Source organism: Mauremys mutica, chromosome 2, assembly GCF_020497125.1.
Source record: "Mauremys mutica isolate MM-2020 ecotype Southern chromosome 2, ASM2049712v1, whole genome shotgun sequence".
NCBI classification, from domain to species: domain Eukaryota; kingdom Metazoa; phylum Chordata; order Testudines; family Geoemydidae; genus Mauremys; species Mauremys mutica.
Genome location: NC_059073.1, coordinates 178217685 through 178231933, shown reverse-complemented (window position 1 = coordinate 178231933; position 14249 = coordinate 178217685). Strand labels below are relative to the sequence as shown.

General features: G+C 46.8%; 1 protein-coding gene across 9 annotated transcripts in view; it reads left to right on the top strand.

The window, feature by feature from the left end:
• INVS (inversin) overlaps positions 1–14249 on the top strand; it is a 234669-nt gene that overhangs the window by 37415 nt on the left and 183005 nt on the right. Inside the window, exon 1 of one of the 9 annotated variants that reach the window (XM_045005805.1) lies at positions 13009–13115. The exons of the other annotated variants lie outside the window; for them this stretch is intronic. The gene's annotated coding sequence lies outside the window, so the exon portion shown is untranslated. Of the gene's footprint in view, positions 1–13008; positions 13116–14249 lie in introns of those variants that run through there. 9 annotated transcript variants of the gene reach the window in all.

Genomic DNA, 14249 nt, shown 5'->3' with positions numbered 1-14249 from the left:
AATCTAGTTAAATTGAAGATAAACTAGCTAAAACCATTTTATAAGAATTAAAATACTCTTTAATAGTCAGAGTTTCTCCATGCCTGACCCTTTCTTTTTGTAGCTTTCAGTTTTCTACATTTTTTGTATTAAAAAGCATGTAAAACAACGTAACACTGAGTTTAGCTAATTCAGTGGGAAATGTCAGATTGATGGGATACAGGAGTATAAAGCAATGAGTGTGGATTAATTAAAGAATTAAGAAAGGCTTTTCATCTCTGAGGCCTAGTCTACACTAGTCTGTTATTTCGGAATTAGCCGAGTTAATTCGGAAAAAAAATTATTCCGTCCCCACAACCAAACTTTTTTCGATTTAAAGGGCTCTTTAATCCGATTTCTGTACTCCACCTTGGCAAGTGGAGTAGCGCTTCAATCAAGATTGCAGTCTCGGGTTAAAGATATTGTGGACGCAATTCAATGTTGTTAGCCTCCCGGGAGCTATCCCAGAATGCTCCCTTGTGACCGCTCTGGACAACACTCTCAATTCTGATGCACTAGCCAGGTGGGCAGGAAAAGCCCCGGGAACTTTTCAATTTCATTTCTTGTTTGGTCACCATCAGCACGGGTGACCATTAGCACAGTCCACCATCACAGGCGACCATGCGGAGTCCACCATCACAGGAGATCACGCAGTCCCGGATTCGCAGATGAGCTCCAGCATGGTCCAAACGGGAGGTACTGGATCTCATCGCATGTTGGGAAGACAAGTCTGTTATGGCAGAACTACGTTCCAAAAAAAACCAACGCAAATACGTACGCTAAAATCTCCAGGGCCATGACGGAAAGAGGCTACTCCAGGGACACAGAGCAGTGTCGTACAAAAATCAAGGAGCTCAGGCAAGCCTACCAAAAAGCCAGGGAGGCGAATGGGCTCTCTGGGTCACAGCTCCATACATTCTGTGAGCTGCATGCAATTATGGGGGGTGTTGCCACCAATACCCCACCACTGTCCGTGGACACCTGCAAGGGGGGAGTTGCATAGAGCGAGGAGGAAGAGTTATTGGAGGACGAAGAGGAGGACGACAGTGCACAGGCGGCAAGTGGGGAATCCGTTTCCCCCCCTAGCCAGGAACTATTCTTAATGCTGGAGCCAATAGCCTCCCCCCAGTCCCAAGGCGGGCTCCTGGACCATAACCCTGGAGAAGGTGAGTGAGAGCATGATGGGAGCCACGTGGTGGGGGGCAGGGGCAAAACCTAGCTGTGCTGGGCTGTTCGCGTTTAGTTTAAAGGGCTCATCCCTGCTCAGAGCCTCATCGGAGCCACGCAGTGGGTGCGGGCGCGGGGGAATGTTGTATGAAGCGATCATCCCAGAGAGCCCGCAGGCCCTCCTTTTATATGGCAAACCCAGCAGGCATTGCTTGCTATGGGAAAGGGGGCCCAGCAGTTTGAAAGCATTGAAATGAATGTAGAAGAAGCAGAACCCCGTAGGCTGCCTGCAAGCTGAATTCTGTTGTCCGGCCATGTGTGATGGCTTACTCACACCAAAGTGTCCCCTTTGTTCTCTGAAATTTTTCTTTTAAAATACTACCCTCCCTTTTTCTCCTCCCACAGGTGCAAATGTTTCAACGCGGCCCCTATCTTCTCTGTCCCAGAAACTGGTCCAGATTAGAAGGCAGAAAAAAATGAACTGGGGACGACATGTTTGCCAAGCTCATGCAGTCCTCCCACACTGATAGGGCCCAGCTGAATGCGTGGAGGCAAACAATTGCGGAGTCCTGTAAAGCATTACAGGAACACGAAGAGAGGAGAGACGCTATGGTAAAGCTCATGGGGGAACAAACTGATATGCTCCACTGTATGGTGGATCTAATGTGGGAAAGGCAGCAAGACCACAGACTGCCGCTGCAGCCCCTGTATAACCGCCCTCCCTCCTCCCCAAGTTCCATAGCCTCCTCACCCAGATGCCCAAGAACACGACGGGGGAGGCTGCAGGGATCCACACACTCAACCTCAGAGGATCGCCCAAGCAGCAGAAAGCTGGCATATGCGAACTTTTGATTTGGTTTCTGGACTTGTCCTTCCCTCCTTCTCCACATATATTGTTGGATAATGCGCGAGGTAGTTACAATGGTCAAAACTGCAGCGGAGATCTGAGTGGGCTCCAAGATTGCTGCGCTATGGCACCTGCACGGGTAATTCTGGAAAAAGGGTGCAAAATGTAGGAGGCCTGTTCGGTTCAAGATGGGCTATAAAAGGCAGTAAATGGTTCTTCTGTAGCTTTCACGGAGTCAGGAAGCTTGCTAGAGCTGCAAGAGCGGGAGAGCAGAGTTTGCAGCGGAAGCGTGAGCAGAGTTTGTGATGGAAGCTGTGCGGCTCAGGTCACGATGGCCGAAAAACGGCGGGAAATTGTTGCCATCTGTAGCTTCCCCGGGAGCCCAGGATCAACAGCATGGAAAAAGTGGCAGAAGCTGTGCAGCTCAGTTCACGATGGCCGAAAAACGGCGGGGAATTGTTGCCTTCCGTAGCTTCCATGCGAGCCCAGGACGGACAGGCAACAGGAAAAATTAGCTAGCGATGTAAGAGCGGGAGAGCAGAGTTTGTGGCAGAAGCTGTGCTGCTTGGTTCACAGTAGCCAAAAAAGGCGGGAAATGGTTAGATAAAAGAGTAGATAGGAAGACGAGAGGGCATGTGAGGTGGATTCATAGTACCAGGAGACAGGCAGTGCACCGTACTGCATCGTCTGCTGGCAGTATGGTGTCTGCCGCAGCTTTCACGGAGGGAGGAGCGAGTGACGGCACACACCCAGAAACACCCGTGAGAATGTTTTTGCCCCATCATGCACTGGGAGCTTAACCCACAATTCCAATGGGCGGCGGGAACTGTGGGATAGCTTCTCATAGTGCACCGCTCTGACATTCGATGCTAGCCTCGGTACTGTGGACGCACGCCGCCGAATTCACGCGCTTTAGTGGGGACACACAACACCGAATGTATAAAATTGCTTCTGAAAATTCAAATAGAATAAGTTCGAATTAATTTTGTACTTTAGATGTACTTTGAGTGAATTAAAGCACGGGAGGGCATGCTACTACTTTGTTCATAGTTGTGTAATAAAATTGTTCTAAATCTGCCCCATCATTTCCAAAGAGATGTTTATTCCTATATCAAGCTGTCTTGTAGTTATTTTAAAGAGATGATATTTTGAAATTCTCATTTTTTATTAATTTTTCCCCTACTAGTGTTACAAGTAACACTTAAGATTACTAAAACTGAAGGAAGTTGGAGAAAACATATTTTGTATGCTTCTGGGTGCAGGGTCCTCTGAGGCTGGGGAAGAAAGATGTCCCTCTCTGAAAATAGGGTTGGAGAGAAGCAGCCCCATCTTACAGGACTTACAGCCCCTTGATTGTAGAGAGCAGAAGTGGCTTAACAACCCATTGCAGTAGCTAGAGGAGGTAGCGGGTATACCTTGACCCAGTGCTTTCCAAGGGCGGGAACATAGTGGGAGCTGACTTTTGTCTTCAACCCCTGCCAGAGTTTGGGCATAACATGGGGCTCTTGGCTCACATGCAGAAACAGCTTCCCCTTCCTCTCTCAATAGGCCCTGCTGTACATGCACATGCTCCTCCAGTTTTTGTTGTAATCTTACACACAGGAACAGGGAACAAAAACTACAAGAAAACATTTTCAGGAAAATCTGGTCAAAGATAAAATTTTGTAATGGGGATTAGGAGCAAAATAGCTTTATCAAAATGAAGATTGGTCATTTTGCTGCAGTTGACAGTTTCAAATTGATATATATATATATAGTGTGTGTGTGTGTATATTTATTTATTTATTTTTAACTTGTCTTGTTTTCATTCTGGATCATAAGTACCGTTTTGCTTCTGTTATCTTTGACCTATTTTACCTCTTAATTTAAGAAGCATTAAAATATTGCATGTATTGTAATTTTAAGGTATCATCTTAAACCTGATGATCTGGGGGTGAGGGGAGATGTGAGATTCAGAACACTGCCTGGAATCTTATAAATGCCCCAAAGATGCCTGTTACCTTTTGCAAAAGAGAGCTTTTTCAAAGCCTGGCTGCCAAGCTAAGGATGTCAGCACTGCTGCAGTTTCTGCCTTGGCTCCAGCAGATGTTAGAGGGCTTATTCTTTCACCTCCTCACTTCCTTGGTCCTTCTGGCATGAACAGAGAGCAACAATACCCGAAGTCCGAAGATGCAAACAATTCCATGTTTATTGGGGTGAACTTCCAGCAAGCATGATTCCAGTTTCCTTCCTCAGTATCCCCCTTCCCAGCTCTGATGCCACAGAGCCTTGCCTGTGTACCTGTTCCCCTTTCCCCCCCTTAGCGAAACATGATTCCAATTCTCCCACCCGCATTCCCTGTTCCCATTCCTGCCTTACTTCCTGATTGACTGCAGACTATATAGTACAACTTGAGTTCTGCTTAGCTGTACCTTAACCGATCATTTTACTTAAATTTAACTAAACAATCCTAACACATTGTAATATAATTATTTAACCAATTATATCCCACCACCTTAATTGGTTTACACCAAACAAAATTAATTATACAGCAAACAGAAACAATCACTGAACCAGAGATTATACTGACAAACAATAGGGAAGTGGAGACTACAGTGATAGAACAATACAGAAGTGAGGATTTCACATCCCAGGTATTGATAAGTGAGTTATTGGCAGACTGGATGCTGTCAAACTAAGTTTTCTTTAAATCTTTTAGGCTATTCCCTTTCTCTGGAGGTGATAGATCAGCTCACCTTTCTAACAGCCCCAGATTGCCTTATTTCAATGTGACTAGTTTGGAATGTGAGGATGTGACCGTTCATTTCTCAACTTATGGCTGCCTCTGCTGCTTCGCCAAAGGCCTTACCTAGCCTAAGAACAGGGCCTCAGACTGTCATAGTAAGAGAAGGCCCTTACACCGGCAGACGGTGATTTTGATTCTTTCTTTTATACCTCTATAACTAGCTAAGTGATAAGAATACACCTAAATTCTTAAAGTATAGGCCTGTGCAGACAGGCCTGAATATCTATATCTTAACAAGCTCTACATCCCTAGAGCCTATTTTCAGGGGTTGAAAACTGTAGTGATCCATGGTATAGATTTATTGCATCAACAACTGGATACATTACAGGATTCGCTCACTAAAACTGAAGAGGTAAGAGACTGTTGTTGGCTCTGTGTAAAAATTTGAAAATAGGGTAGCAAATTTGGAGAAATATGCATAAGAATTGGAAGATACTGTAACAGGTGTGATTTTTATGAAAATGAGAAACCTATCCATGAAGATGGACAAGTTAGAAAAGAGGCAAAACTAAGACTAGTTGTTAGTCTTGAAGAAGTAGAGAGAGTTTCTTCATTTCTGATTGTTGGATTGCTTAGAAAGTCCACCTGGGGTAGAACTGAGGTAAGACTCATGAATCAGAAGGAAACATTTTGAGCAATAGATAGGAAGATTATGCCCCCTCATTGAGAGAAGCGCATCTAACAGCATTTCCAAACATGCTTGATTAGAACGGGCCTAACTCTTGCTTCTTTAAAAATCAATTTGAATCTTTACCATTGTCATCAACAGGAGCAGAATTAGACCTGTTGTCTTCCCAACTCTCAATTCAACTGTGCATTGCTTGCAGTGTGCATGATGGAATGGGGATAGTGATAGTGCCCAGGGATCTAGCACAAAGACATTAGTTCTAAAATGATCATTAAGGTTATAATAATTTTACACTTTTCATCTGAAGATTTCAAAGTGTTTTACAAGGCTGGGGTTAGTTACAGTGCAGTATTGTTATCTCCATACAGCAGATGTAGAAATGAGGGGCAGATGGGATTGTGGGCTCACACTGAACCAAGAGCAGAACTGAGGATAGACCCCAGCCAGGTTTTCTGAGACTCAGTTCTCTTCTATATTACAAACGATCCTTCCTCTACGGAGGGTAGGTTACTGTTCAGAAAAGTGGGATGGCTTGATGGACTACAGGAATTATAGTGCCTGGAACAGGATCAAAAAATGGGAGAGAGGGCAGTAGGGGAGAGAGAGTGCCTGTCATGGGCCCTGTACAATCCTGTAGTTCCTCTGTGCACTCTGAGCCTGAGGAAGCAGCAGGTCTCGATCTCCTTCTCACTCCAGTGCAGGATGGATTTGATTTAAATCACTAGTCAGGAAGATTCGATTTAATCATGGTTTTCTACAGAAAAGTGCATTCTTGTTGGTTGTTAAAACCTTAATATATATTCTTCACAACTCAGAGATGTAGGTTTCGTTTTTAGAAGCTACACACTATACAAACAATGATTTATTTTGAAAACTTTTCAGATTAAGTTTACAGCTATATCAGAAAATGAATGATTGGTTATTCCATTTACCAAAGATAATTGAAGCAGTTATTTATGAAGTTATTGGGAGATGAACTATCTCCAGTTCAACAGGTTAATCATTAATATTTGGAGGATTTTCTTGCCCTGCTGTACTAGGAGGAGAATGTCACCAGACAGACATTTAAATTGTTTTATTTAATTAAAATAACAATGTTAAGTATTCTGGATTTTTTTCTTCAACAGCAAACATATTGTATTTTAACAAAACAAGCATATGTCCCTCGCCTCTCACATTTATCTCCAGACTTCTCCTCCTTGTCCAGATTTATTCCGCCCCCAACAATCTTCTATTAATTGAACTTTTTGAAACTTTGCACTTTTAGAAAGTGGTAAGGGATTGACTCTGCATACACAAATTTGCAGAGGAACAATACAGTTGAGGTCTGTTATTTCTCACCTCTATATAATACTGTTTGTTTATTTAAAACACTTTTGCTGTTAACAAGCATGTTACCCTGGGGAGACAAATCCACAGTGTGAGAACTGTAAAACTAAGCATCTCTGATGGTATCTTCTAGACTGAGCACGGAGTCCCATTGGGTAGACAGAAAGATTAACCTAAATAATCTATACAGAAGCCTATGGAACCCCATAAGATGGGTCACTACTCCATGAACTATTGGAACTCATTTACAAAACTTTTCTCAAACATTACATGAATATATTGTCTTATACTATAGAATTAGAATTTATAATCCCTATTCCATGATGAGATATCTTTGAGCTATAATGTATCTTAATTAAAACTATCTTTAGATAGGTTTTTTTCCTCAAAGCATTTTATCAAAAAAAAAATCTGATTTTAAATTTAGAAAAATCTGGTTTAAAAAGTCAACTTTTTTTTTTTTATATCCACCCTGCTCCTGCAACCCCAAAACTTGTCTGGAATGATGGGCAAAAAATAGCGAGAAGACAGTACATTTATCTCCCAATGATCCACATAAAGCAAGCATAGACCCTGTTCACTTGGCAACACAAAGAGTTGTGCTCTGTTGAAGTGTCACTTCTGGAAAACTGCTACTTCCTAAAATATTTTTCATCATAGCATTTTGCCGAAATATCATTAGAAATGCTGATTGATTGGGGTTTTATTTTTGTTTGGGAAACGTGCGTACTGGACATGGTTTCAACCTGACTGTAAGTAATGTGTAGAATGGGAAACAAATCTCATACACCCAAGTTTCCCTATTCTTTAAGAATTTTTACATTTCACAGGTGTTCTGATAATATTTAATAAGCCAGCAGTTTAACTATCAGGGATAACTATCTTTCCCCTGTAATCCTTTTCGTTGGTTTAATATTTCTAAAGGCAATGAGCTGAAATTTAGTATTCAAGATAAACAAGGACATGTTTTTGTGTGCATGTGCATACAAATAATGGTTTAAATATGGAAATTTGTGTTTCAGTTCCAAAGTTTGAAGTGGAGAGTGGAAATGTTTACTTGGTTACAGATACTTTTACTTTTTTGCTAAGCCTGCAATGTAATGATGGGAATGTTTGGGTGCCATTAGTCCTAAAATGCAGCAAGCCCTTCTGTCTTTAAAAAAAACTTTCAAAACAACAGAACTTTGAAAAATGGCTGAGCATCTTCGATAAATACTGTTATCAGAAAAATTATGAAGTAAATAAGTTACTCTTCATGTCTATTGGTTATTGTAGTCATGTAGAACCTAGTCCAAAGCCCACTGCAGTCAATGAGAATATTTCCATTGACTTCAATGGGTTTTGAATCATGCCAGTATTTACAATAGTTATGTAAATGAAGTTATGAAGTTATGATTAGGGCCCTATCAAATTCTTGGCCGTGAAAAACGCATCACAGAGCGTGAAATCTGGTATTTTGTGTACTTTTAGCCTATACTATACAGATTTCATGGGGGAGACCAGCGTTTCTCAAATTGGGCGTCCTGACTCAAAAGGCAGTTGCGGGGGGGTGGGGGGGGTGTCACAGTATTGCCATATTCACTTCTGTGTTACCTTCATGTTCCTACATATCCAGATTAACTTTCTATTCATAAATACCCCTTCTTAGCTGTTTAAGCAAGGAGCAATTTGTGACTAGAGGTGAGTTTCTGCCAGAATATCCACAACTGACAAGGAGAGTCTCTAGTTAAAACTTCAAACTTGAGACTCAGGCAGCTGATTTAATTAGTAATTTACAAACTGTGATTCTGTCTGATCTAAGCAGCTAAACAATGTTGGACCAGGTCAGCTGGGAATGGGAAGGTAAGAAGCCCCGAGGGGGCTGCTGGGCTCCCAGCAGGGAGCTGTGCGGAGCTGAGAGCCCTGGCTCTCAGCACCCGCAAGCTCCCCCCCTTCAGTCGGGGGAAGCGCTCCTGGTGAGGACGTGCACCGCCAAGAAAAGTAGGGTAGTGTGGACATCAGTCACCACAATAATTACTGTAGTGGCTGTAAGTCGACCTAATATAGGTCGTAAGATTGCAGTAATCCTCTAAATCTCTATTCAAAATTGCTAGATCAGTATATGGCATGAACACATAAGCAAGCTTGTAAACGTGCAAGTGAAGAAAAAATAGAGGACAATTGGTCTATATCTGACTAGAATAAGAAGAAAAAAATCACATAGATGAAAAGTCAAAGGCTGGGAGTGGATGGTGATCCTGCTAAGGCTCACCTATTGACTAGCTATGAAGGCAGTCCTAGAGCCAAAACAGAGTTGTTATTCTGCTCTATGAGATGATGAAGGAAGTAGTTCAATATTACAGGCTCCTACAGGAAGACCATTTGAGCTCCTCAGAAATTTCTGTTCTTCGAGTGCTTTCTTATGTCCATTCAACTTAGGAGTGTGCACTCACCACATGCACCGGTGCTGGAAATTTTCCCCTCAGCCATATCCATAGGGGACCGGCTCCAGCACTCCCTGGAGTGGCACATACATGCCACGGTATATGGGGTGCTACTGCTCCCTCCCACCCTCAGTTACTTCTTGCCGCCAATGACTGTGCTGGAACTGTTGCTGCTTCAGCTAGTGCTGTTGCTGCTCGTTCTAGTTTATCTCTTGAATTATTGTTTAGATAGTTTTCTGTTAGTGTTTATAAATCTCTTAACTATAGTTAGAGACTTCGTAGGTCCCCAGCGGGACGTTGCCTCTGAATGGGGCATGCCCCACTCCCCAGGCTTTAAGCCCTGCAATCGCTGCAAGAGGCCCATGCCTGTTAGTGATCCACACAGCAGTTTTCTGTGCTGCTTGGGTGAAGGACACGTTTGTGAGAAGTGCAAGATTTGTAAGTTCTTCAAGTCAGGGACTAAGAAGGAGCGCAATATTCATTTAAGAGTGCTCCTTATGGAGTTGGCCCTCACCCCAGCACCGGAGCAACACTCTGACTCAGCGCTGAGTTCCGTGACCTCGCTATTCAGTACCCCACCAGGACCATCCACTAGCCGGCACTGGTCCCCATCCCTGGCTACAACCAAGAAGACGGCGCAAGACTCATCTCCAACCTCCCGCAAGGGAAAGGATAAGACTGGGTGTGAGCAAGGTTCCATGCAGGGCAACTCTTCACCCACACCAGAATCTCGGGCCCAAACTCTGGTGGAGTGATGTAGCCCAACCCACTCCCTGCCAGCTACTCCAGATAGCAGTGGAGGCCTCCATCAGCTCCAGGTGCTGTCTATGCCAGAGGCCCTGCAGGCAGCATAGGAGATCATGTCCCTCCTGGTGCCGCCCACACCAGCTCCTGTGGTTCCTCGGTTGCAGGGCAAACCCATGTTCAGGCTGCTTCAGTCCCCATGTCAGCGGCACGGGGAACCTCCCACCAGCACTCACCCTCCCATAGCCGCCACGCATTTGACCGCGAAAGGCAGATGCAGTGCAGCCCCATTCGGTCCCTAGACCTTGGGCATGGGCAGAGAGGCTCAAGGTGCAGCTCGCTGACTACCAGGCACAAACCTTTGGAGGCACGCGTCCCCTGGCAGGAGTTCTGCTCCAGGGACCCGTTGAGGGATCGATGTTGCCATTCCTCAGACCATCGCTGATCCCCTAGGAGGTCATCACCACATGTGGGCGCTTCCTGACACTGGGCTTGTTCTGACTCCTGGTCCCGCTCCTCATCCCGGTACCACTCGTCAAGTGCGAGACGTAGATCACTGGCTTCAGGCCGTCACAGATCTGAGCGCCACCGGTCCCTGAGACCCTGCTCCAGATCGGACTCCAGGCAGAGTGACCATTCTGCTCCATCCTGGTCACCAAGTAGCGACCGCTCAGGATCCAGCCCTGGTTTGGAGTGAGGTTCCCTGATGGTTGGACAAGCTCTGGAACTGGCTACGTTGTTGGCACCGAAACCATCCTCATGACCTCAGGCACAGTGGCTGGGACCATGGTAACCTTGGAACCTGTGGGGGTTCACCCAGTCCTCCCAGGCCACCTGCTTGGTGTCTGGGGCCTCGGAGAGACCAGCTGCCTCTCTCTCCTTCCCTCCTCTAGTGCAAGAAGCGTTGGATGTGAGGACCCCACAGGTCCAAGAGGGAGCAGGGGAACAAGCCACTGGGCCACCAATGGTTGTGGAGGACACTATGGCACCGGCATCTTCCTCGTCGTCACCAGACGAGGCTATAACAGGGCCCCCTCCCCCAGTTCCTCTGGATGACAGTAAAGCGCATCTGGAGTTACTGAAGGGGGTCACTGCCAACCTGGGTCTTCAGGTGGAAGAGCTAGAGGAGCCCTTGGACTCTCTTCGATGTTCTCTGCTCCACAGCACCGGCCAGGATGGCTCTGCCCCTCCATGGTGGGGTCTCTAAGATCACTAATGCCCTGTGGCAAATGCCCTCATTCCTACCACCATCTCCAAGAGGGCTGAGCACAAAAGTACTTTGTGCCATCCAAAGGCCACAAGTACCTGTACACTCACCCTGCCCCCAACTCCCTAGTGGTAGAAACTGTTAACCACAGGGAACGACTAGGTCAGCCCAGGGCTACCCCTAAAAATAAAGACTCCAGGAGACTAGACTTGTTTGGGCATAAGGTTTATTCGTCCTCTAGTTTTCAGTTGAGAGTGGCCAACCATCAAGCCCTCCTGGAACACTATGGTTTTAATATGTGGCAAGCCATGGCCAAGTTTGAGGGCTCTCTTCCTGAGGCTTCCAGGGAAGAGTTCCGGGCTATAATGGAGGGGGGCACGACTGTGGCCAGGGTGACGCTACAAGCGGTGGAGGATGCACTGGACACTGCTGCCCGAACCAAACACTCAGCCAACACCATGTGCCAGGCATCCTGACTGCTCCTCTGTGACTTGTCCACAGAGGCTCAGCAGTCTATGCAAGATCTTCCCTTCGATGGGCAAGCCTCGTTTGCGGAACAGATGGACAATAAGCTCCATGGCCTAAAGGACTCCCATATGACCCTTAAACGCTGGGCCTGTATGTTCCCGGCCATGCCCACAAGCGGTTTAAGCCTCAGCAGCCTCATGGTCCGGGGAAGCACCCTCGCCAGGAGCCTCCCCATAAGAAATCCAGAGGCTACAAACGGCGTCCTAGCCAACAGCCCTCTCAGGTGTCTCAGTCAAGCTCGAACTGCAGTAAGCACGCAGGCAAGTGCTCATTTTGAGGGTACACCCGAGGGCGACCTACCAGGCTTCCCAGGATCCTCTCTCCCCTATTATTGCCAACCGCCTTTCTCCTTTCTTCCCTGCATGGGCATCTATAACATTGGACCGATGGGTCCTCAGTATGGTGGTGCAAGGTTACACCCTTCAATTACTTTCCACCCCTCCTTCCCAGCTCTCTCCCCTTCCCTCTTCAGGGACCCTTCTCATGAGAGTTTCCTCGTGCAGGAAGTAAATGGGTTACTGCAGCTAGGTGCGATGGCGGTCGTTCCTCCAGAGTACAGGAACAGGGGGGTTCTGTTCCCTCTACTTTTTAATCCCAAAGACCAAGGGTGATGTGCGACCTATCCTGGACCTGCGAGATCTGATCGGCTTCCTAGCAAAGCTGAAGTTCTGCATGGTCACCCTGGCCTATATCATCCCCTCCCTGGATCCGGGAGACTGGTACGCTGCCCTCGATCTGAAAGATGCATACTGTGACAAAGTTCCTCTTCTACCTTGGTGGGTCATGTGCTTATTGGCGGATTTGCTCACCTCAGTGATCTTCCCCTCTGGTGGAACCCAGAGTCTGGGTCAATTCTTCCTGTGTCTGATCAGGAGTTGGGAGGTTTGGGGGGAACCCAGGCACGCACTCTACTCCGGGTTCCAGCCCAGGGCCCTGTGGATCGCAGCTGTCTATAGTGCCTCCTGTAACAGCTGCATGACAGCTACAACTCCCTGGGCTACTTCCCCATGGCCTCCTCCAAACATCTTATTTATCTTCACCACAGGACCTTCCTCCTGGTGTCTGATAATGCTTGTAGTCCTCAGTCCTCCAGCAGCACACTCTCAGCTCCTTGCGCCTCTTGCTCCCAGCTCCTCACACGTGCACCTCACTGACTAACTGGGAGGCTTTTAACTAGTTCCAGCCAGCCCTTGATTGTTTTCAGGTGTCCCAATCAATATAGCTATCTCCACTGCCTTCTAGAAAGATCTTAATTGGCCCCAGGTGTCTTGATTAACCTGGAGCAACTGCCATTTGGTTACCATGGTACCAGGGATGTGTTTAGCCTGGGGCTAATATACTTGTTCCTCACTACTTTACTGTAGCCATCTGGCCTTGCCCCATCACAGTACTTTCACATCGCCATCTTCAAGGGACACAGACGCTTCCTCCGGTTTACGGTAGGTCCCATCCACTACTAGTTTGTGGTCCTCCCGTTTGACCTAGTAAACATTTACCAAGTACATGTTGGTGATGGATGCTTACCTCAGATGTCGGGGTATACAGTTCTACCCATACCTTAGTGACTGGCTAGTCAAGGGCAGCTCCAGGTCCAAAGGGATGTCGCAATCGTGTTAGCCATCTGCCATCGCCTCCGCCTGTTGATGATAAACGACAAAATCCACGTTAGTTCTGGTACAGAGGATAGAGTTAATTGCAGCAGTGCTTGACTTGACCTGTGTCAGAGCGTTCCTGCCGCTGGAGAGATTCAGGACACTGACGGACCTCATCGCAGAAGTCTCTGCATTTCTTCTGACTACGGCCAGGGTTTGCCTGCACCTACTAGGTCACACTGAGGCATGTACATGTGGTGCCTTACGCCGGGCTCCTGCAGCAATGGCTGGTGATGGTCTACTCCTAGTCCAGGGACCACCTGGAAAAGGTTACCACCATCCCCACGACTGTACTTAACTCACTGCGATGGTGGACCGACTCCAAGAAAGTCCTGGATGGAGTTCTCTTTGTCAGCACTCCTCTCTCAGTCGAGTTGGTTTCGGACGCCTCGGATCTTGGCTGGGAGGCACACCTCTGCACCCTCCAGACACAAGGAATGTGGTCCCCAGAGGAAATAACGCTACACATAAACATCAAAGAGCTCAGGGCGGTGCGCAAAGTGTGCACGGTCTTCCTACCTCACCTGTTCGGCAGAGTAGTCAGAGTCTTGATGGACAACACAGCCTCAATGTTCTGCATCAGCAGACAAGGGGGAGCGCGATCCTGAGCCCTCTGCCAAGAGGCACTCCATCTTTGGGACTTTTGCATCGACCGTGGATTCCACCTAGGAGCGTGTCACCTTCTGGGTGCCAAGAACACGCTAGCAGATCACCTCATCAGAGACTTCCCCTCTCACCATGAGTGGATGCTCCAACCGGAGGTAGCCAGCATGATCTTCCAGAGGTGGGGAACTCCACAAGTGGATTTGTTTGCCACCAGGCAGAACTGGAGGTGCCACAGGTTTTGCTCCAGACAGGGTCTGGGCAAATGCTCCCTCACTGATGCCTTTTTCCTGACGTGAGCGGGAAGCCTGATGTACA